Source organism: Bombus vancouverensis, chromosome 3 (genome assembly GCF_051014615.1).
Source record: "Bombus vancouverensis nearcticus chromosome 3, iyBomVanc1_principal, whole genome shotgun sequence".
NCBI classification, from domain to species: Eukaryota; Metazoa; Arthropoda; class Insecta; order Hymenoptera; family Apidae; genus Bombus; species Bombus vancouverensis.
Genome location: NC_134913.1, coordinates 976290 through 999147, shown reverse-complemented (window position 1 = coordinate 999147; position 22858 = coordinate 976290). Strand labels below are relative to the sequence as shown.

The following is a 22858-nucleotide window of genomic DNA, read 5'->3' as shown; positions in this document are numbered from 1 at the left end:
AGCAGCTGCCGTAGGTTAATTAATTGACTCATAAACTTTTCTGTCTATTTCATTCACACTTCATTTCCTCACTTTACTTTATTTACTTTACTCACTTTACTTTACATTTACTTGCATTACGGGCACTCTGTATATTTTCTCCTTTACTATTTGTACGAGGTAAGTTGCTGTCTATGTATCGTTCAATTGGATTCTTGCGCACCCCGCTGGTTAGCCTGACCTACTTTCGTTCTTGTAAGGAGGATTGCTCGCGCACAGGGATATTTCGGCTAATTCTTAATTGTTAATAACTAAAAAACAAAGCTGAAGATGCAATTTTTAATTCTTGATTTTTATATCTTATTTTAGCTTTAAGAAACACCCCTTACATTTTTTACACCTATAGCAGAACAGCCTGTATATAAATTGTCGAATTCTGATGTGAAATCTGTCGTTTAGAGACCGTTGGGCTTCTTATCGTTCAAACATACATCCGCTGTTCGTCAACTAGTCCAAATGAGCCCAGGTATTGCAGTACGAAAGTTAAATTAATTTTTATTTTTTTTTAACTGATTTATTTAAATCTGAGTCGTGTGAGGTGTTTTGTTGTTTCTCAATTTGTTCCTTATTTTTACATTCGATGTATTCACAGCAGAACGATACAAAACGAGGTAATAAAGATCAATTCGTAGAAAGTAATCGTTAACAAATTTTAAAGTAAGATGTAGAAGAAAATGTTTAATAAAAATAAAAAATAAAAAAAGGTTTGTAAAAATTGGAACAATATTATTGTAGTTCATTAATAATTCTGGTAGTTGAATGCGATTTTAAATAAAAAAAATTGCAGTTATATATCAGATAAACCAAATCCAAATAATACAATATAATAAAAAAAAAAGAGCTATATGTGGGTATAGAATCGGATGCACTTGCTTGTTTGGAAGGACGGCTTCAGAAGCGTGCAAGGACATGAAATCGTTGCGCGAAAATCCGCGAGGCATGTTTTCTTCTTGCCTCATTTCGTTTCGCTTGTCTTCTCCTTATTGCAACACCAACTTTAAGAGCTTTTAACGACAACCACACTGCCTAATTATACTTCTAATAACAGCTCACAGGTGGCTCGCGACGTTTGATTGTAGCAGTAAGCGTATATATTAAACTGTTGCAGTTTTCAATATTGTTGCGACCGCTAGTTTCGAGTTAAGTGGATAACTCTGTATATCAATGTGTGATTAGGAATCATAATTCCTACTTAAGAATTAACCGTTGCATTAAACGAATTAGCGTTTTTGGCGTTTCTATGCCAGGCATATTTTTATTTCAATATAAAATATTGCTAATTATTTACAAATCGGACGACTTCACAGATTTATGTGAGCTTGAAATATGTTGTCAAGATTAAGATATCAAATAACTTTTTCCTATAGTGACGGTAACATATACAGGGAAAAGACTTTCAGAATGTTGATCATGATAACATATTTCAAGATCATTGAAATCGGTAAGGTCATCTGATTTGTAAATAATTAGCAAAATATTTTATCGATGTCATTGAAATCACAATTCAATATGTTTATTGAACTATTTAAATATGAAATTAAATTTAATATAATTAAAGCGACGCTTTTAGCGTTTCTGTGCTAGATTGCGTCATACCGCGTATCTCGTTTCGCGTACCATCGCTTTCGTGAGAGATCGTTAGCAATCAATTTGTCACGCATTTCGAGTACAGCTCGTCGTTCATATCAGAATCAAGCACTTCGTTTGCCACACCATCTAATCTGTGTTACAGTTCTTGTTTTAATGTGTTTATTACTATTTCAGTTACAGAAATATGCATGTAGAAATTATACGAAACGCCACATATAGGTATACAGTAGATACAATATATTGAGATCTGAAGATGGCGGCAGGGAGAAGACGCGTTCAGGTTGCTCTATACTCTGCAACCGAAACTATTAGGAAAATAAGGAAATCCGAAAAAAAGAAGTTGACTAGAGTGTTGTGCCAGTGTGTGTGTACGAAAGTGCGCAAGAAAACTGGTAAGGGATGGATGGGGTAGGGAAGTACAGAAAATTCAGCCCTGTCGATGAGGCAATAAGGAAGTCATATTGGGACGCGCGCCGACATAGCCGCCGCACGGGCAACTTCGGAAACAACCCGAGAGTACGTGCGCGTAGGACCCCACTGTGTCGGCATCCCATGATCACGACTGTTCGGGAGTTGACCGCCAGGCCACCAGATGAGCTCCTGTATCTGGAGAATATTAGCAGGAGACAGGAGATGGAGGGAGGAGTGGAGCTTGCGTTAAAGGTGACCAGGAGATTCAAGAGAATTGCAGACAGGATGGACAGACCAGAGAGTTCGGGCATGGACCGGGTCATGGCGCCAGCGCCGGATAACACACCGGAACAACCACTGCAGGAATCTCGCAGGGAAGTGCGAGTTTGCACATCGAAGAGGCGTTGGCCTATGGGGTTTCGTCCTCATCAACTATGTCCAGGGTACGAAAAAGGAAGCTGACATCCACAATCCCAGATGTATCTGTGGAGCTGGTCTTGGAGATAAGAACGTCCTCGATAGTTGACATAAGGACTGAGCTAATTCGGTGGCTCGAGGAGATAATATAGGTGGCGACGACATCGTGGAATCTGAAAATCATCTACATCAAGACCTTAAAGGAGGCGGCAAGCACCATCGCTGCTGGTACGATGGTAGTTGACAAGGAGGACGGGGTTCGCTTGCGGTATTGGAGCTACTAGGCTGGCGGAGATACGTGTGACGGTGCTGGAGAAGGAGATCGAAGTCCGTCGGAAAGAGCAAACCGGAAAGGCCGTTTACGGTCGTCAGAAGAGTGCACGGTGCAACGTTTCCACTTCAGAGCTGGGCCTCCCAAGAAAGATGATGGGAGCGGGGGGGGGGGCCGAGAAGGAGTGTCTTTCCGTCCTCGAGAAAAGATTTGAGAAGCTCGGGCCTTCGCTAATGAACGCCTGCAACGCCTAGAAGAATGTCTACAAGACGGCCGACATAGCTGAGAAACACGGCCGAGGAAGGCAACTACGGCTGCAGGTAATGCCACCCAATTATCATCGCCCCCGAGGGGACAGGAGGGTGGTGAATGCAAGATGGTCGTGCTGAGGAAGAAAAAGAACAGTATGAAGAGACCAGGTGCTGCCAAGGCGCCGGAGACATTACAATTGCCTCCAGAAGGAAGGCCGGTACAATTAGTGTCTACCTCCGTAGCAGCATTAGATAACAGGTCCGTACCTCGCGAAGTAGCCATACCAGACCCAAGCACCCCTAGAGTCATAGGGGTTGGGTTCACTCGGTATCCAGATCTTGCTACCCTTATTAGTTAGGTCTGCAGGGGCTTTCACTCGTCTCAGGTCGAACGGGGCTTCTTTCCTAGCCCTATCGTCTTTCCAGGATGGCTCCGGAAAAGTTGAACAGTTAGGACACTGCTCACCCAGGGACGACCATTCGGGAAAGCCAATACCTCTTAAATCGGTCGTCTTGCCAGTATTTGGCCATCAACCATTACCCCCACGAGTCCAACCCAATTTGGTCGAGCTGAAAGGTCGCAAATCTCTCTAGGCTTCACTCAACCCCCGTGGTCTCAACTTTAGTCATTCGTCGGACTATCGTGTGGATGTATGGCCACGTCACTGCCGGCCGGCGACCTGCTAACCGTGCTCGGCAGTTCCAGATCGGACTCACGTAAGCGGGGGCCTCAAGGTACAAAGTACCCGGGAACTTATCCCGACGGTCCCATTCTTGGCATCAGGATCGTGGGTGCGCTACTACCCAAGGCCACGTAGAGAAGGTGTAACCGTACTTAAACGCCTTACACTCCCGGCGACCTTCCCTGCGGAGTACATAGAGGACTCACGTAAGCGGGACGCTTGTCCCGACGGTCCTCCCTGGTTGCGGGAACGTGGGTTTGCCAGCCCCCATAGACTTACATAAGCAAGTCCTCCTTGCGGGAAGGAAGGCCGGTACAGACGAATAGTAAGGTGGTGCTCAACGCCTTCCGCAATCATGTGCGGTGACCTTAACATTTAGGGAGTGGAAGAAGGCTTCTTACGCCGAAGTGCTGGCGACAGCTGGACAGAAAGTCTCGCTAGCCGAAGTCGGAATTGTAAGAGTTAAAATTAGGAAGGCGATGACTGGATGCCTCATTCTGGATGTTCCCTGGGATAAAGAAAGAGACAAGACAACCGCGTTTACAAGACGTCTGGCAGAACAGGACCTGTTCACGGTAAGAATCGTGGCTGCAACTAGAACGTCAGAGCTTCGAGTGACTGGGATCAACATCTCGGTCGGGAAGGAGGAACTTCGGGATGCCCTGGCTGGGACCAGGGGATGCAGGTCACTGGAGGTTCGAGTAGGAGACATCAGGATCTTCAGAGGCGGACTTGGTTCACCCTGGATAAGCTGTCCGACGGTAGCAGCGCGGATACTAATCCGAGCAGGAAGAGTTGCTCTGGGCTGGTCAACGGCAAGGGTCGGAGCCATCCTGAAGAGGCTCCTACAATGCTACAGATGTTTAGAGCTGGGACCCGTGAGAGCGATTTGTAGCTCAGTAGTAAACCGGAGGCATCTATGCTACAGGTGCGGAGGCACCGGTTACCGGGCTGAGATTTGCCCTACCTCCATGATCGGATGCCCGGTCTGTGAGTCGCTCGGTGCGCTTGCCGACCACAGAATTTGCCTTATCAGTAGTAGCCGAGCCCTGTCATGTACTAGACACCTCTGACTGAGTCAGAAACCTGGATAACTTGGTCGCCGTGAGGAGAACGTCAGCGCCGGGCACGTCTGCCGCCGGAGTCCTGCCCGAGTAGAGCAAGGTGTATGTAGTCATCGAGTGGGCTGGTATAGTAGTGGTAGACGTATATGTCTCTCCGAACAGTGGCCTGGTCGCATTTGGGAAGTTCCTGGACGGGGTTGGCGATTACGTGAGACGATACTTTCCCCGTCAGGTTCTCGTTCGGGGGGGGGGGGCTTTAATGCCCATTTCCCGTAATGGAGGAACACAGGACTGACGCTCGTGGCCGGGTACTGACAGATCAGGCTACGGGCCTCGGGCTCCTATTACTTAATAGGGGCTCGACCAGCACATGCGTGGCGTAGAGGGGGTGTTCAGTCGTCGATATTATATGGAGCATTCCCAACGCGTTTCGACGAGTCTCAGGCTGGAGACTATCTGAGGGGGTTAAGATTTTCTTAGACCACCCCTATATATTCATGGAGGTGGGGCCGGAGATAATGCCCGCTGGAGAGGCCCGCGGCATCCGGGGAGTAGAACGCTCCTGCCTGTCACCAGGATGGTCCATCAAAGATGACAATGAAATGCTCCAGGCAGCAGCCATTGTGGCGGCCTGGAACTGGGACGCTTGTACAGAGGAGACAAGCGTGGACGAGGAGGTGGAGAGCCTTCGCCGAGACATGAGCGCGGCATGTGATGCGACGGTACGCGCTCCGTGTCTGGTGCTAGACAGAACCGGACTGTGTACTGGTGGACCGCGGAGATTGCAGAGCTGTAAATCTTGCCCGCACACACCTGCGTTCGGGCTACCTTGTCGTCAATTTCATGACGAGGAAAAGATCTCGCTCTGCTACGAGGCATATAGAGAGACAGGGCACATCTTACGGGGGAGTATCAAGATCACTAAAGTCCGATCCTGGATGGACCTCTTCCAGTCGATCGAATGGGATCCGTGGAGCAGTTATGGACCCAGCATTGAAAAGGTGGACAGGCCGGGGCAGCCCTGAACATTCTCGATTTGGACAGTGGAGTGGTGGGAGGAACTGGGGGTTGCGAAGGAGGAGATGCTGGATGCGGCGAGGAGGATGGCCACCCGCGACGTGGTGCGCGGCCCAGACGCGGTCCCGGGGCGGGTATGGGTGGAAACGATGGCGTTCATGACTTTCAGACTACGACACCTATTTACACGGTGTCTGAGGGAGGGAGCCTATCCTCGGATATGGCGCCTGGCGAGGTTGGTCCTGCTTCAGAAGGAGGGACGACCGACGGACTCGCCATTCGCGTATCGTCCGGTGTACCTACTAGATGAGATGGGCAAGCTCTTCGAAGGAGTCATTGCCGCCTGCCTGGAGGTCCACATATCGGGACGAGTGCTAGGTTTGCACGAAAGCCAGGACGGCTTTCGGTGGGGACGCTCGACGGTGGATGCGGTGAACCGGGTACGGCAGATGGGGAGACGGGGCCATGGTTTTTCGGGGTGGAGTAGCGCTGGCAGTCTCTTTAAACATAGCCAATGCGTTCAACACCATACCCTGAGATAGGATAGTGGAGGCCTCTGAATTCTTCGATGTGTCTCTCTAAGGACACGGCCGGGCACACGCTGGAGTGTTGTCCGGCGCGGGAGGCCCACCGACGTGTTCTGCGACTAACTATTGGCGAAAGTTTGGACCCCCGTCAGTCGTGGAAGGTGATGCTGAGAGGCCAACAAGAGTTCCTCGCAGTTTGCTCCTATTGCGAAGGAGCAATGTTCGTGAAGGAGCGCACAGAGCGGGTTCTCATATCCCACCCTTGTAGGGTTCCGCGCCGCCCTAGGTAGTCATTGGGGCCTACATGCCGAGGAGGATCTGGGATCTCCTCAGACTTGCTCGACGGCCCAGGGGATAGTGTTCAGAGGGGTGGTTCCTCCCAATGCCCGAACTAACCTAGGAACGACTCCCCCAGAATGCGAGAAGACCAAGGAGTGCTCTTGTAGTAATTCGAAAGAGATCCCGGGGCATCCCTGTTGAGCGTCAGGCGGACCACCGTGGGGTTTTAGTCGGTTAAGCCCGATACTACCCCGCCGCTTCCCAGGAGTGGCAGGGTGTCGATGGGGATTTCCCCACTTATAAAAAAAAAAGATACACTAAATCTGTATGGCTGTAGTAACAGCTCTCGCAGATTAATATCACAGAATTAATGAAAAATGCCACAGTTTTACTTATAAATAGTTACAGTAAGTATTCGCATAATTTATATACTTCGTCACGGCATGTAATTTTTAATACAAATATGGATAAAAAATAGATAAAATAACATTAGACAAAAATACATGTGCAAAAAACAAATGCAAGGTCCAAACACGATTGCTTACCCGGAAAAACTAACGTGAAAAGATAAAATAAAGAATAAAATAATAATAATAATAACAATGCGATAGAATTAAGTGATACCACAGAATAACAGAATATTTACATAGGAACTTATTTGTGGCAGGTATTAATTTTATCTAACATACGCAATTCTAGCTAATACATGTACATGTATATACTTAATAATAACTATATTATACTGTTATTAAATTGGTCCATGGATATCAGGAGTTTAAGTGGGGTTTCAAATTAGGTGTAGAATATGGTAGTGAATATTTCAAATTCGTCTAGAAGTTCTTAAGAATATATGTTATCTCCTTATTGTACGGATTTCTTCCAACATAGTAGATGAGTGAGATGCTATCCTCAGTCCGGATCCGATAATTTTTATTTACTCGATATCCGATTTTCGTAGCCTTTTGAAAATAAAGAGAATTTGAGAACGCGCGGTATTTAATTCAGTCATTATTTGAGATATCTTTAATTTTCACCCAATAACTCCTTATTTGCTTCAACTCAAATAAATAAATTCTCATAATATTCATATAGCTATACAATTCCAAGTTACTATTTCAGTTTTTGAATTGGAACTAAGAGAGTTGAATCATCCTGGGCATTGTTTTAGATATTTCCTCTCGGCGAGCCTGCTTCTCTTCATCGTGCTAGTGAAGATATTGAATCATATAAGCATTTCATATACAGGGTGGTTGGTAACTGGTGGTACAAGCGGAAAGGGGGTGATTCTACGTGAAAAAAGAAGTCGAAAATATAGAATAAAAATTTTTCGTTTGAGGCTTTGTTTTCGAGAAAATCAACTTTGAATTTTCGCTCGGTACGCGTGCACTTTCTCACGTCTCGTTATAACGGATCTCACTGTAGATCGTTGTTTCGATGGAAAAATTAAAAAAAAAATTAAAAAGAAATTTTTATCCTATGCTTTCGACTTCTTTTTTCGCGTAGAATCACCCCCTTTCCGCTTGTATTACCAGTTACCAACAACCCTGTATAATTATAGACCTAACTAATAATTTATAATGCAGAATATATGCACTGTTGTTTGAAAATTTGAATAAAATAATTTTTTGTTACGACAACATGGTTATTTGAGCTATGGAGAGTTCCAATCTTAAATTATTTAGAAATCTTAATTTTTTAAAATGATTAAGACCCAAAAATTTTGCGACTTTAAAAAGATTTAAATTTAAATATTTAATCGAGGATTTATGTTTAATTGGTTTAGGGCTGCTAAATGATTTTTCCAGAATGCTAAATATGCTAGAGTATTTGGCCACATAATAGTTGACTTGAATATTTTGGGAGATTTTGTTAATTTGGGAAAATTTCCTGTAGGAAGCACATAATAATAAATTATTTGCAAAAGCGGTTGCAGATTTCTCATCCTAATTGTTTAGGTCAAAGAGAACAGTAAATCGCCGAACTAAATATCGAAATGCAAGGGTAAATTTACCGTGTCCTATTGCACACCATTATTAAGTGAGAAAATTGTTGACGAGCTCAAATAACTTGAAGATTTTTTAGAATAGCTTGTAGAACAACGTATTCAACCACACCGTGCCCAAGGGCTTTTCAAGGTCGATTAGCGGTACTCCTACAAATTTATCAGTGTTCGTTGCCCAGCAAATATCAAATACAAACTTACTGATAGCATGAATGGTGTTGTATTTTGAATGAAAAGCGAATTGATCGTTAGGAATAATATGATTGAGAATGCAGTGAGACTTTATTGACTTATTAGCTACTTTGTCAAATGTCTTACTGATATTAGGGAGAAGATCTCTAACTAAACAGATTTGATAAAGTCTACTACCTTTCGAGAAGAGCAGGACTGACGAAATGACGATTCACGGGCCAGAGTTGGTTACTCTATAGATTTTCCTACCACAAATGAGTTAGTCATCACTCTATGTCTTTTTCTTCAGCAGCTAGAGCTAAATATCAATTCATATCACTACGGTCAAGTACGAATACATCATAATTTATAATTTTTGGCTTATTACAGCCTGTTATTTTTATTTTACGCAGCTTAAAAGGCCTGTTGAGAAAAAATGATCCAACATTTCATTGTACTTTGCATCGAGAGCCGTTATGTGGAAAGATTATAATATTAAATTCCACGATGAAAACTGTAATGAAAGTTACTAATTTGATTAGAAGTACAAATAATGCATTCACGCGTAAAAAATTTAAAAACTTCTTACAAGAAATTAGTGCCACGTATGAAGGCCCATCCTTGCATACAGATATACGCTGGTTGAGTTCAGCTTATCCCGATTCTTTTCATTAAGAAATGAAATAGCCGAATTTTTAAAAAATGAAATAAAAGAAGTGAGAATTTATTGCTGTTAGGTAGATGATACATTTACACTGTACATGTGAATGTGTGTGTAAGCATCAGAGGGCGTCCAGGTCTGAGTTGAAACAAAAGGCGGTTGGAAGCCGTTAGAAGAATCTGGTGGAGTCGGTTGACAACAAGCGTGCATGCAAGAAGGTTATCGAGGTCTTCAGAGTGTTATATAAAGTAAACTATTTGTATTTCCGAATCCTCTCTATACCTTAACAATTGCATTAATTTGAAGATACTTCGTTTTTAAGTGAATTAGCATTCTTGATAGACTTATATATCACCTCAACCGTTTAGATCTAAATTTACAAAAGCAGGACCAAACGATATCAGAATTAATTGAACACATTAACGGCTTCCAGAAACAAATCTACTTATTTATATTAAAAACAGAAACCTCCCAATTTTATCATTTTCCGTCTCGTAAAGAGATAACAAATGAACACGCAAATGCAAATTTTCAAAAATTCACAGCACCGTTAACAGAAATTACGGAACAATTCCAAACTAAATTTAAAGATTTTGATACATTAAAAATGATATTTTCAACAATTCAAGAAGTTGTAGGATCGAACAACGAAATATTTTATAGAGACTGAAATTATGCAACCTGTAAGGGGATCTGTTCCTACCTAGTAGCAATGAGTATGGATATAAATTTTTCTAATTATTGTCTGTTAATAAATAATTATGTCCTGCGTTTGGATCCATCTATAAGTGAAAGCACTTTTCCTATTATGATACGCATAAAATCAAGGTATCGGTCGGCGCTAGTAGACTACTCACCTTCCTTACTAAAGTTCCAGTCGATGTACCATCACTTGTTGACGAAATATCGCAACAACAATGTTCATATTAGGTATGTACTTCGTTTGCTTTGGAATAAAAACAATAGATTACAATAGGGCAACAGTTATAAATTATAACTATAACGCATTCTTATCTGATCGTAATAGGGTGAGCAGACATTTAACTACTGTCTAAAGGAAGATCTATAGACTAAGGACTAACTTGCTCATAGTGGGTTATCGGTTATCTATATGTGTATTTTCGACCAATCGCGGGGAGACGCAATCGCGAAGAGAGACGTCAACGGGAGTCGTAAATTCCCGTTACGATTATAATAATCGACACTACGAGCTAATCGATCCCCTGATTTCCGTTAAGATAATAGGGGTGGGTAAGTTAATATAACACTGTGATTCACAGGGTTATAAGGTTTTTATTTCCAACACTTATGAGGTACACTGTTAAATAGGTATAAATCGTAGATGACAATTTGTCGCACAAAGATAAGATAGATATGCACAGTTGAATTTAGTATGCGTAGCACTAGAGGATACTTAATACAGGAAGTGAATGTTCGGTAATCCCGAGAACCGACTTAGATAGATGATGTATGTTAGACTTTGCGAGCGTTGTCGAATAAGTAAAGTTGACTTTTCTAGCGGTGTAGAAGAAGTAAAGTTGAGTGCCGATGCTGTGTCGGAGGAAAGCTAGCGATGGATGTGTCTAGCGCACGGGACCATCGGATTTGTTCATGATATTTTTGGTCAGGAAAGTGAGGGCACTATACATTGCTTCTGATTGGTTGAAGGTTGGTGGACTAGGAAGCGTCTTTGCCGCCCTCGATAAAAAGTTGCTAGTGGGAAGCATCGTACGTGAGAAAAACTAACTTTCCCGTGTCAAGCCGTAGTAGACAATACTCTTTAGAAAGCGATTTAGAAAAAGGATATTTGTTCTGTCTGAAGGACCTTAGCTAGCAAATTACTGGGATTTATGATGGATCCTTAAGACTATTGAGCGTACGCAGTAAGGATGAGTGGACATCTGGTTCCCGTCTGGCCCGTGGTGTATGACCTGGTTTAGGTAAAGTAGAATATGAGTAGTAATGTTATCTGGGCAGAGAAAAAAGTTCGATAGCTCTGAATTAGAGGGTTGGCTATTTTCCATGCGAATGGAAAATATTTCAAGTTAAATGCATTACTAGGTAATATGGTATAATAAATAATGTAACTATAGGGCAGATGTTTCAAAACTTAATTCGGGATGTTATTATAATCTAAAGACTTTTTATTGTTTAATTTGGAAAAAATAATTTTCATTTTCTCAAATGATGTGAAATAATTGGCCAACATAACATGTAAATTAGGGTTGTTGACAGAATTGTACTTCGAAAAAGCACAAACTTTAATTCACGCTAGCAAGTACTAGAAAGTTTCTAGTACTAGAAACTTTCTCTTTTAAAACTTGTACTTTTTTATTGACTAGTTAACTGAATTTAGGATTGACAATTTTTACAGTTTTGATGTGAATTTTTTTGAAAGAGTCACCTGCAACATTTAGTTTGTTTGTAGGGTTTGATATTACTAATCTCTCGTCGGAATCCCAAGCTAGAAAACCGAGATCCAACTTTGCATTATTAAATATGTCCGAATATGAAGAATAAAAAATTATTTTCCTTATACTACTGTTATTTTTAGAACTAAGTACACTTCTAATTCCTGGGGACATTTGTTGGGGCAATATATGCTAATTTGACTGCCGTTATTTATATCCCGCTTGTTTTCGTTGCTCAGGAATATCTTGAATTGAAAGCTCCAGTCTTGTGTTACACCAATTATCGATTTTAATAATTTCATATTTAATAGGACAGCGTACCAGTATAACAGTACTATCTCCAAATTTAGAACCGGGTCTGTCATTCTTATCTAAACTATAATTTTTATATCGACTTCAATAAACAAAAAAGATATTTTAATTTGATGAATATTTCTTTTTTTGCATGTATGTTCATCGATTTCTCCGAAACAACTTGATCAATCACAATGATCATTTTTGTATTTTGTAAGACATGTATTCCGATTGGTCCCGTTAAGGCAATTCTTTTTTATTAGTTTTTATAAACTACTCTTCTCATAAAAATCCAATTTTTATGTTTGATGAACCTTTGCACCGTGCAAGGGTAGTTCAGCGATTGATTCCATTTGCAAAATTTTCTGGATGTATCCATCGTTAACTATTGTTACTGCAAGGAATTTGCTGTTCATCAATTTCATTTATGTGCGTTCAGTGACTGTTCTGCAATTGTTGGACTGATATTGAGATGATTGTTTTTATTATTTAGGGTATGTTCTACCGTTGATCCCGTTAAAGAATTTTCTCACATTTATTTATTGTCAACTACTGATTACTGTAAAAAATTAATTTTTATGTATGTTCATCAAATGTTTTGAATTGGGTTAAGTTATTGGGATGAAGGTTTCTATATCTTGCAGGGGTAGTGCATCGAGCAGTTTCGTCAGCAAAGTCCTTTCTATTTCTTTATTCTTACCTATTTTTATTGCAAATCACCTATTATTATTCATCGATTTCATTTTATTGTGTTTAGTTGTTTTTTCATAAACTCGTTGCTGAAAAAATTCGGTAGTTTTTTACAAAATTGTCTCTGCAAACATACATCGTCCATTTCTGTAGGTAGGCTGGTCGCTCAAAACCGACTTGACTCGTACCTTTTATTATTAACTCCTCGTTTCAAGCATACTTGGATCGTTTTTTTACACATTGCTTGTAGGAAGTAGATCTCAGCTATTTCCTTCCTGAAGAAGTCCCCCTAAACTTCGCACTTCTGCAAGCGGGTTTACATCATGCAGTTTCAGAATTTTGTATGGTACTACATCAGATATTCATATTGTGCTGTTTATCAAACCATTGAGAAATTGATGTTTCTTCAGCTAATGTTATTATATGCAACAATTCTCCACAATTGTTAGCTGCTTCTCGAGACGCGTCTGTTAAAATAATAATGTAGTATCGTAAATATAATAATTAATTTATTAATAATAAATGGATCAAACAGAAAACAATAGTAATTTAACATGAACTGATCGTAACAATGTATTATAATTACTTAACAACTCTCGTCAACACAAATTCAACTCTCTCTCAACAACGCTAACAACACTATCTCGACAACGCAATCCGCACTCTCTGGCTTCTCAACTCATACTGCCGTTAATTCGTTTATGTCCCTTAGCAACCCTTTGTCTTTTGTCTTAGCCTCATATCTTTTGTTTAAGCCTCATCATGCTCAGCAACCGCTTATTTGTAATTCGCACGACACCCCCCAGGCCCCTCGTCCACGATACTACAATAATATACATACGACGTGATTCCATCAACTTATTAGTAACTTTTGTGTTATATTTGTCCACTAATTTTACTGTCAGAAGTATTCTTACTGCTATAGCATCCTCACACTCTCCGGTTAAAGGAAGTCTCCTTTGCACGTATTTCTTACTGCCACAGTTCTGCCCGAGCAGTCGAGCTATGCGGACGTGAGAACCAGTGCCTCCGTAAGTGCCACAAGTGGGAAAGAAAAGTGACGTGCAACAGAACCAATCGCTAAATGATGGAAAACATCCAAAAAATACCACCAATAAAAATCCTAAATAAAGGGGAAACATATGCCATAAACAGAGCTGTAGACAAATTAAGCCCAAATAAACCAACAAGCGAAGTACAGGATTGCTCAGCTACAAACGAAATAGTGATGGAAATTACACAAAAAGATGACAAAAAGAATAATATCAACAATGATCTACCACATCATAACGAAAGCTGGAAGACTGTAACTTGTAGCAAAAAACGAAAAATAAATACAGACACCAATGCTAGGAGGACTATAAAATCAGAAAGACAACAATGGCTAAGGAAATTCCTATACAAAACTGCTTCAGCACACTGCCAGAAGAGATGGATTCAGATCCAGCTGAAAAACCAATAACACACACTCCCAAACCACCACCAATCTACATAGATGCTAAAATAATAGACCTCCTCATTGATCTGCTAAACAGGACGGCAGGAAAAGAAAATTACACCATTAAACAACTTAAATTGAATCAGGTAAAAGTACAAACTAATACCCCAGACATCTATAGGAAAGTGACAAAAGCACTAAAAGAAAAAAACGCTGGGTATCATACTTACCAACCCAAAACTGATAAAAGCTACAAAGCAGTAATCAGAGGTTTACACCCGAAGACAAATACAAGTAACATATGCGAGGAATTAGCCAAAATCGGACGTCAGGTAAGAACAGTAAATAATATAACCAGATTTGATATTAAATAACCATTACCGCTATTTTTAATAGAGCTTGATCCTAAAAATAATAACAAGGAAATTTTCGAAATTAAAAAAGTTTTAAATACAATAATTACAGTCGAGCCACCCAGACACAAAAAAGACATACCACAATGTATGCGGTGTCAACAATATGGACGCACAAAAAATTGCTGCAACAGAAACCTGGCGTGTGTCAAATGCGCAGGAAAGCACCTAACAATGAACTGTCCACACGCGGGAAAAATAAATGATGTAAAATATTACAATTTCGGTGGAAACCACCCAGCTAGCTACAAAGGCTGTTTAGTCAGAAAACAACTTCACAGTAAACTTTTTCCGCCGCTTCGTAACGGAATATACAATAACTCTCACACACAACAGGATAGCACAGTAACTGAGACATCAACAAACATACAGCATGTAATGAACATCAACCATAATAATACCAACACCTTTGGTAGCCGAAGCTACGCGCAAGTAGCCAACCGGTCGTCACCCTTAGACAAATAAAAAACAAAATAAAAGAGCACAACAACAACGAGTTCACAAAGTTCATCAAGTCACTATCTGCACACGAGAACTACAACTACTCCCTATGGAAAGCCACAAAAAAAATAAAGAAGATAATAAAAATGGTACCAGCAATCAGAAGAGCAAGTAACACGTGGGCAAGAAGCAATGAAGGGCAAGCTGAAGAATTTTCAAACCACCTACGCAACACATTCATCCCACACAACATCAACAACAGCAACCACAATAGTCATACGGACGAGAATGCGCTAACTACTAGTACACCAACTGACAATCACTACACCATACCCAAAGCAACAGCACAAGAAATCAGGAACATAATTGAGAAAACAAAAAATAATAAAGCACAAGGAATCGACCTAATTAACGGCAAAATCTTGAAAAACCTTCCGCCAAAAGCGATAAGACAAATCACAATAATAGTTAACGCAATACGAAGAATACAATACTTTCCAAAAACTTGGAAACTGGCACAAACCATAATGACACCCAAACCAGGCAAGGACCCACACGAAACCAAATCCTACCGACCAATCTCACTACTTCCGGTGTTCTCTAAGATACTAGAGAAAGTAATTTACGACCGAATAAAACCCATAATAGAGAAGAATCAACTAATACCGGATCACCAATTCGGATTCAGAAACAAACACTCCACAATAGAACAAACGCACAGACTCGTCAATGAAATCTTACAGGCGCTGGAAACAAAACAATACTGCACGGCACTCTTTATGGACATCGAAAAAGCATTCGATAAAATAAACCACACTAACCTACTTCAATCAATCAGGAAACAGTTCCCGGAGCAGATATACCAACTAATCAAATCATACCTAAGCAGCAGAACCTTCATAGTAAAAATTAAAGACACATACTCTGAAGTTAAAGAAATCAAGGCAGGAGTTCCGCAAGGAAGCGTCCTAGGACCAATTTTATACACATTATACACGGCCAACATACCAACAACTAACAATAGCAAAATACTGACATTCGCGGATGACACAGCTGTACTAGTCAGGCACACTAACCCTGCAACAGCAGTTACATTACTACAAGAACATATCACAAAAATAGAAAAGTGGCTTCAAGTAAAACAAATTAAATCAAACCCCGATAAATGCAAACACATTACATTCACACTGCGAAAACAGAAACCACCAAACATTATACTAAACGGCACACACATAATACAAACAAGGTAAGTCAAATACGTAGGACTCCGCTTAGATACACGATTCACATGGAAACAGCATATTAAAGCAACAATAGACAAAATACAGACAGCAAGGAGACAAATGTACTGGCTAACAAGTCGAAAATCCAAACTAAGTATAGAAAACAAACTAAAAATATATAAAATGATCATAAAACCAATCTGGACATACGGAATACCACTATGGGGAACAGCAGCAATGAGCGATATAACCAAAGTAGAGGTAATGCAATCTAAAATACTCAGAACAATAGTACGTTAGAAACGAGGACATTCGGAAAGACCTGGGAATACCAACGGTCAAGGAGGAGATTAACAGATGTGCAAGAAGGTGCAGAGAAAGGACAGCAACGCACCCAAACCGGCTGGCAGTGGAAACGGTCGGTACATCAAGCATAAAAGGAAGATTAAAAAGGAAACACCCAACAGATTTCACAGGGGACATAATCTAACAAACAAACACTCACCTCACTAAAGAAATAAATCAATCAAATTCGAAGATGGTATCTCACTAGGGGTAGCCATCCACATGTTACCAATTAAGTTAGAAAAATTTACCAAATGTCCAGCTGGACAAATTGTAAAGTTTAAATTAAATAATAAAAAAAAATTTCTTACTGAAAAGTTATTACTTCATCATACAGTAAATTATAATATTTAATAGGTCGATAAACTCTGTACCATCCGTTAGCATGATGCAAGGTTTACGCATCTTCATATTAATGATAGAATGAAAATTGGTATCATAAATTAATCTCTAGCACGCCACTATTGTTGTACAAAACACAAAGTAAGTTGTATATTGTCAACAAAGCCATCAAATAGTTTTTCATTGACCTTGAATTCCTACAGTCTTAAATGAATTAGTCGCAAGTTTTCGCAATATACAATTAATATCTCATCAATAATCAACTATCTTGTATGACACCACTTTTGTCTCTCCTATTCAAACCTTTGTTCTGTTATTCGTTGATGGGTTTTAGCAGTGCTTTTCTCAATAGGCAAGGAGAAAACGGAATGCAAAGTTTTCCCGAATATTTGACGGGCGACGTCAGTCCATACATAAATCTATTTGATCATTTTATATTCTTTTACTGTCACAAATAATGACTGGGTTTCTTGAACATTCATTATTTAATTTCTTAGTTGTGTGTTGCATTTAATGCAGCAACCTAGACGAGCGTTCATTCAATCATTTTTTCTGCATAAGCAAATTGCCCGACGGCGAACGTTATACTTATATATCGGAGATGAAAGAAAAACCGGAGCCTTCCCTTCGCAATTTTGAGAAAGCCCTTTAATGCTGTAGCCTAAATTTTATCATAGCTGTAATTAAGCAATTGTCGTCATTCGATCCGATTGTATTTGTTCGAGATTTGTGATAATGAGCTCGGGCTCGAGACGACAACCTGTCGCAGAACGTAGCTGAAGTCGCGGGATGAACGCTTTGTCTGGCAGAGGCATGGAGTAATTATATAGCTCTCCTTAAAAAGGAAATAGTTGTAACACTCGACAGTAAACATTCCAACGGTCTCTGTTCCGTAGCTTGCCACTTGCAGACCCTATTCTTCAAGTAAGATGATTGCCAGATGTCGATGCGTTTCCACAGTACACGTGCAGCTTTCCCTCGAGGGCGGCTAGCATCTTTTTCTAACCACCAACATGGAAATTGTCCAATTAACGGTAACGTCAATTTTCCTCACCTTCTGAACGAAAGCTATCCTCGACGAATTCGATGATCTCGTGTCCTTAGACACACCCTAATCATCATAGTTTCCTCTGCAGCATCATCGCGACGGAAAGTCATTCTCTCGTGAGGTCGTATTAGCGAGTTACTTAGCGTCTTTACGCTCGGATATTCCACGTTTTAACAAAGAATCAGTTGAGCTATACTTCCACCGTAGCCAAGGAAGTCGAGTACGATTTGGCCTCTGGAAGAAAGAGCATCCTGCTATCCCATTGACCGCGGATTCGCTATTGAACCTAGGATCATTGTCATTAGCTTTTCGAGTATCTAATTACTACGGTTACTTGTCAAATTCTGTAATAATCGTATTTGCACTAGTGAGTGTCTTCTCTATTGCATAACGACAATGTGTAATCCAAATGAAGATTCGTTTCACGCCCCTAACCCTAATTCTAATGTAAATCCGACATATATATATGTCGGAGATGAAAGGAAAGCCGGAGCCTTCCCTTTGCAATTTTGGCAAACTCCTCTAATGCTTTAGCCTAGATTTTATCATAGCTATAATTAAGGAACTGTTGTCATTCAATCTGATTGCAATTGTTCGGGATTTGTGATAACGAAATTGGGCTCGAGGAGACAACTGGTCGCCGAACATAGCCACGGTCACGGGATGAACGTTTTGCCTGACGGAGGTGTGGAGTGGTTGTATGGTTCTCCCTAGAAATGTGGTTGTGGCGGCATACGGCCTCAAGAACGGGCCTGGTCACGTGGGATTGTATCTTGGAGGTGTCAATATAATGGGACACACGTTGTATTAACAATCAAACTCCAGGCAGAAACTGTCTAGCAACGGCGATTGGAACCTTGTCGATGCTTCCAACGAGCATATAACAAACAAATGCAATCGTACAGCGAGAAAAATTTCCATCAGATTATTATTCGTGTGATCGCCTTGGAGAGTGATACATCGAGCAGTTTATACCGAGCGTCTCAGCAATCGTATCTTGTGCCTAAAATTATTCTACGCATAGTAAAGAGTTATCCCGTTGACCGTGGATTCGTTTGAACCCAAGAACATTGTTAATAGCGTTCATTAAACTCATTATTCGTTAAACTTATTATTCGTCAAACTTATTATTCGTTAAACTCAATATTCATTATACTTTGTAAAAGTTATACGTGTAAATATAATCTCTGCTTCGTAAAACGATGGCTAATCCAACCGAAGAGTCGTTATGCGCCCTAAATTTTAATGTTAACCCGACATATATAATATAAATACAAACAAAACATTTTTCCAAAAAGATATTACCGACTTCGAAATGCGCCCAAGAGTGAAAAATAATTTTCATCGCATTTATATAAATTAGATACACTAAAAAGTATGAAATAATAATTATTTTATTTACATTTTATTTACTCATATAACAAGCTCATATGACAGGCCCATTTCCCTCATTAGGAAATTCCGAATTACCGGTCCTCCCAGGGCTGCAATTCGAAATTTGAGTGGCCGTCCGTTAATGACACGGACAGGCACATTCCTCTCGTTAGGAAGTTCCGAATTACATGTCCTCCCAGGACGGTAAACGTAATGACTCGAGGCCAGGAAAAACCCAGGAAAGGACCAGCCGGAAGGGCACGGCAGAGAGAAGAAGTCCAACGGCGGGAGAGAATCAGGAACGGGGGAATTGAGTTCATCTCCAACCATTGGACAGGACAGACTCAGGACGACAGTAGTTCTCGCTTAGTTCGGTTAAGTGCTACAACTAGTACAAATAAAGTGCCGTCTAAATCTAACACTCGAGTTATTTCATCTCTTCCACCTTGAACGTTAAGTCATTCGAGGTACGCGATATCGACCGATCGGTTTGACCTGACCGGTTGCTCTTTAGTCGATAATACGCAACACTATGGTTCGCAAATGACCTATTCTCTTGGAAAAAAATGTTTAAAGTTTCATTAGTTCTTATTGATTGATTTCAATTATTATACTGGTTGATACTAATTTCATTTATTATATTACGATAACATATTACAAGTAAATGACAATATAATCACCAAAATAAAGAAACTAAAACTAAAATAACATTAAACTAAGCAAGAAAAATAATAATATGATATAATAATAACAATGAATGTAATACTAAGTATTAAAATTTTGGAAGCGTGTTATTGATGAAGCCAATGGGAATTATTCTATGCTCCATGGTATATATCGATAATCAGCACAAACTAATGATAGATCTCAGTTTCGAAGAGAAGTTTCTTTCTACATAATCGTCATTTTTTGTACACTATCAATACATTGAGCGTAATTTGTATCAGTACGGATACAAGCGGCATTTTTCAATTTAGTCACTATTAAAACATATTCCTGGTAACTTTGTGATATAATGCATTGCGATGTAATGCAATCACATATAAATTTGTTGAAATTTGAATAAGATAAATATAAATGAATTGAAATTTTGTAGTATGGCGTCCAAGCATTGCCAGACTAGTAGCATTTTACGGTATTTTGCTCCGTCTTCCAAAAGGTTGCAATATTTTAATGTGCTGTTTAGTAGATAAATGAGTAATAATCTTTATCGTCTTTGGATATGTATGTGTGTACATAAAATAGAAATTATCTCATATTTCTTAGCACCAAATTTGCACAAATACAATGAAAGCCATTTTTTACTTTTCAGCGCATTTGTAAGTCGGTTATATCATTTTGGAAAAAGCTTTTAATTTCATTTTAGTTTATGTTTTGGCATTGACTTTGTTACGGACAGGACGGAAAACCGAAGCTTTTTATATATTTTACATATTTTTTTATAATACTTTATTAATTGATGTGAATTTGGGGTTGATAATTAATCGATGCACACAGATTCGATTTTCTCCATATATTTCTCCGCCTCGTACAACACGTCTTAACACACAGAATACACTTGGCCAATTAACACGTGGTCGACTTCTAAGACAAAAGAGCGTCGTTAGAAGTCGTACCAACTTAGCTTGTAGTAACTAGCGATCATACCAACCTAACATTTCTTAACATACTTTGGGGTGTAGGTGGAGTAGTTGCTGCCAGATAAAAAGAGAATTCTCGTTTCGTCCCGGGACTACCGGTGGACTCGTCAATAAGGCTATACCCGGTGGTCCCTGTCTTAGACATAGAGGGAGTCTTGCTAGGTGCGGTATTTGTATCGTGACACTGTATATTCGACCGCTAGCGAGACAGACAGACTCGTTGTCGTCGTAGTAGTCCTCTGGTGTTGGCGGTTGATACCCGCGGATCGTCCGGGAGGTGTTACGACTGCGTTGATGCCTCGACTTGTCGACGTCCTGTTGGCACCGATCCGCCACAATACCTTATACACGATGCCTACAAGATTCAGAAAGGACATGTTCGATAGTGATAGTAGTGATGACGAATATTATTTTGAACCTGACAAGATAGAAGACAACGCCAGTGCTTCAGACAGTGGAAACAAACTCCGTTCAACAAGGAATCGGCTCAGATGTTTCAATATTTCTAGTGATAGTAACAGTGATGATGAACTAAATATTGAAGAAAATAATACAAGCGCCAACAAAATAACGCAAACATTCAACGTGTATATTTTCTCAACCATGCGCGCCAATACCTCTCGTCCACAGCGACGTTCGCTCGTCGAGCGGCCCCGTCCGTAAAGAGTTAGATTGGGGAACAACATCCGGAGTTGCATTAAGAGGGGAGAAATCCCTATAAAAGTGTTGAAATTAATGTTAATAATTGATAAATGAACTAGTTTAAAACACTTCTAGATGAAAAATAAATTAAAATAACTGAAAAAAACTGAATAAAATAATACAAAGTAATAAACTACATCGTATACTACAGTGAGGATACGGGCCGCTTTCGAATACTCAGACAAAGCAGAATTGCTGTAAAAGAGTTCCTTAAGTCAGGACATATTACTCTTAGTACATGTTACTCATATCACTACTCGTCACTCTTGATACAATGATAAGGATAAGCTCACACATTGCCGAAAAATGACATATACAAATGAGATCGTATTGCTATAGATAATGTCAGTGGCAGCGGGGGTAGGATTAAGGGAATCGTCTGGTAATCCTGGAGCGAATTGAATGTATGGCTGAATGTATGAGCGATCAGTCATTCTTCTGCCAAGTCCCGATCCAACATACAGTGATCTCACATTGTAATAAATGATCATCGCAGCGGCTTTCGTTTTTGTATTACAATGTAGAATAGTGCAGCTATCGGAGTTTTTACAAAATTTTATAATCCGCGCATGCCTATCTCGAACAATGTGTACACTATAAGATTGACTGAATGTATTTCTATTATTCATCTGTCTAAATTATATTATTAAAGGTGCACTTTTAAAGAAATTTAATTTCCTTGATTGTTTCCATTTATTATTCTTTCTTTATATTTCTTTCATATAAGACATACATGTTAGAAATTAATTTTGTGAATACTTCGTGCCTCTCAGCTTCTGGAGTAAATGCCGTGCGGTCCCTCACAGTCCGCTTACCAAAAAGCATCATTGCCTTTGCCACTCCGTGGTCAGATCCTTTAAACAAAGTCTCCTATTATCTATTTCTTTATTCTTTGGTAATGCAACATCGGGTCGCTTGCCATCAGTCTATCTGTGTATCAACTTATCCTTCGTCAAACTGTTTCACACATTCTCTAAACAGTGGACACCTCAGATAGCATCGACACCTCATAGTTTGGTGACTTCAAGTCGCCAGCTATCGGATTTCTAAACATTTGCTCAAGCAATCTGCAGAGGTTCTTACTGAGCACTCGACCCAGTCATAAATTATTGTA

At 40.1% G+C, this 22858-nt stretch overlaps 1 protein-coding gene across 6 annotated transcripts in view; it reads left to right on the top strand.

Annotated features, from left to right (window-relative positions):
* LOC117164121 (triokinase/FMN cyclase) overlaps positions 1-22858 on the top strand; it is an 83064-nt gene that overhangs the window by 47749 nt on the left and 12457 nt on the right. The gene's annotated exons all lie outside the window — the stretch shown is intronic.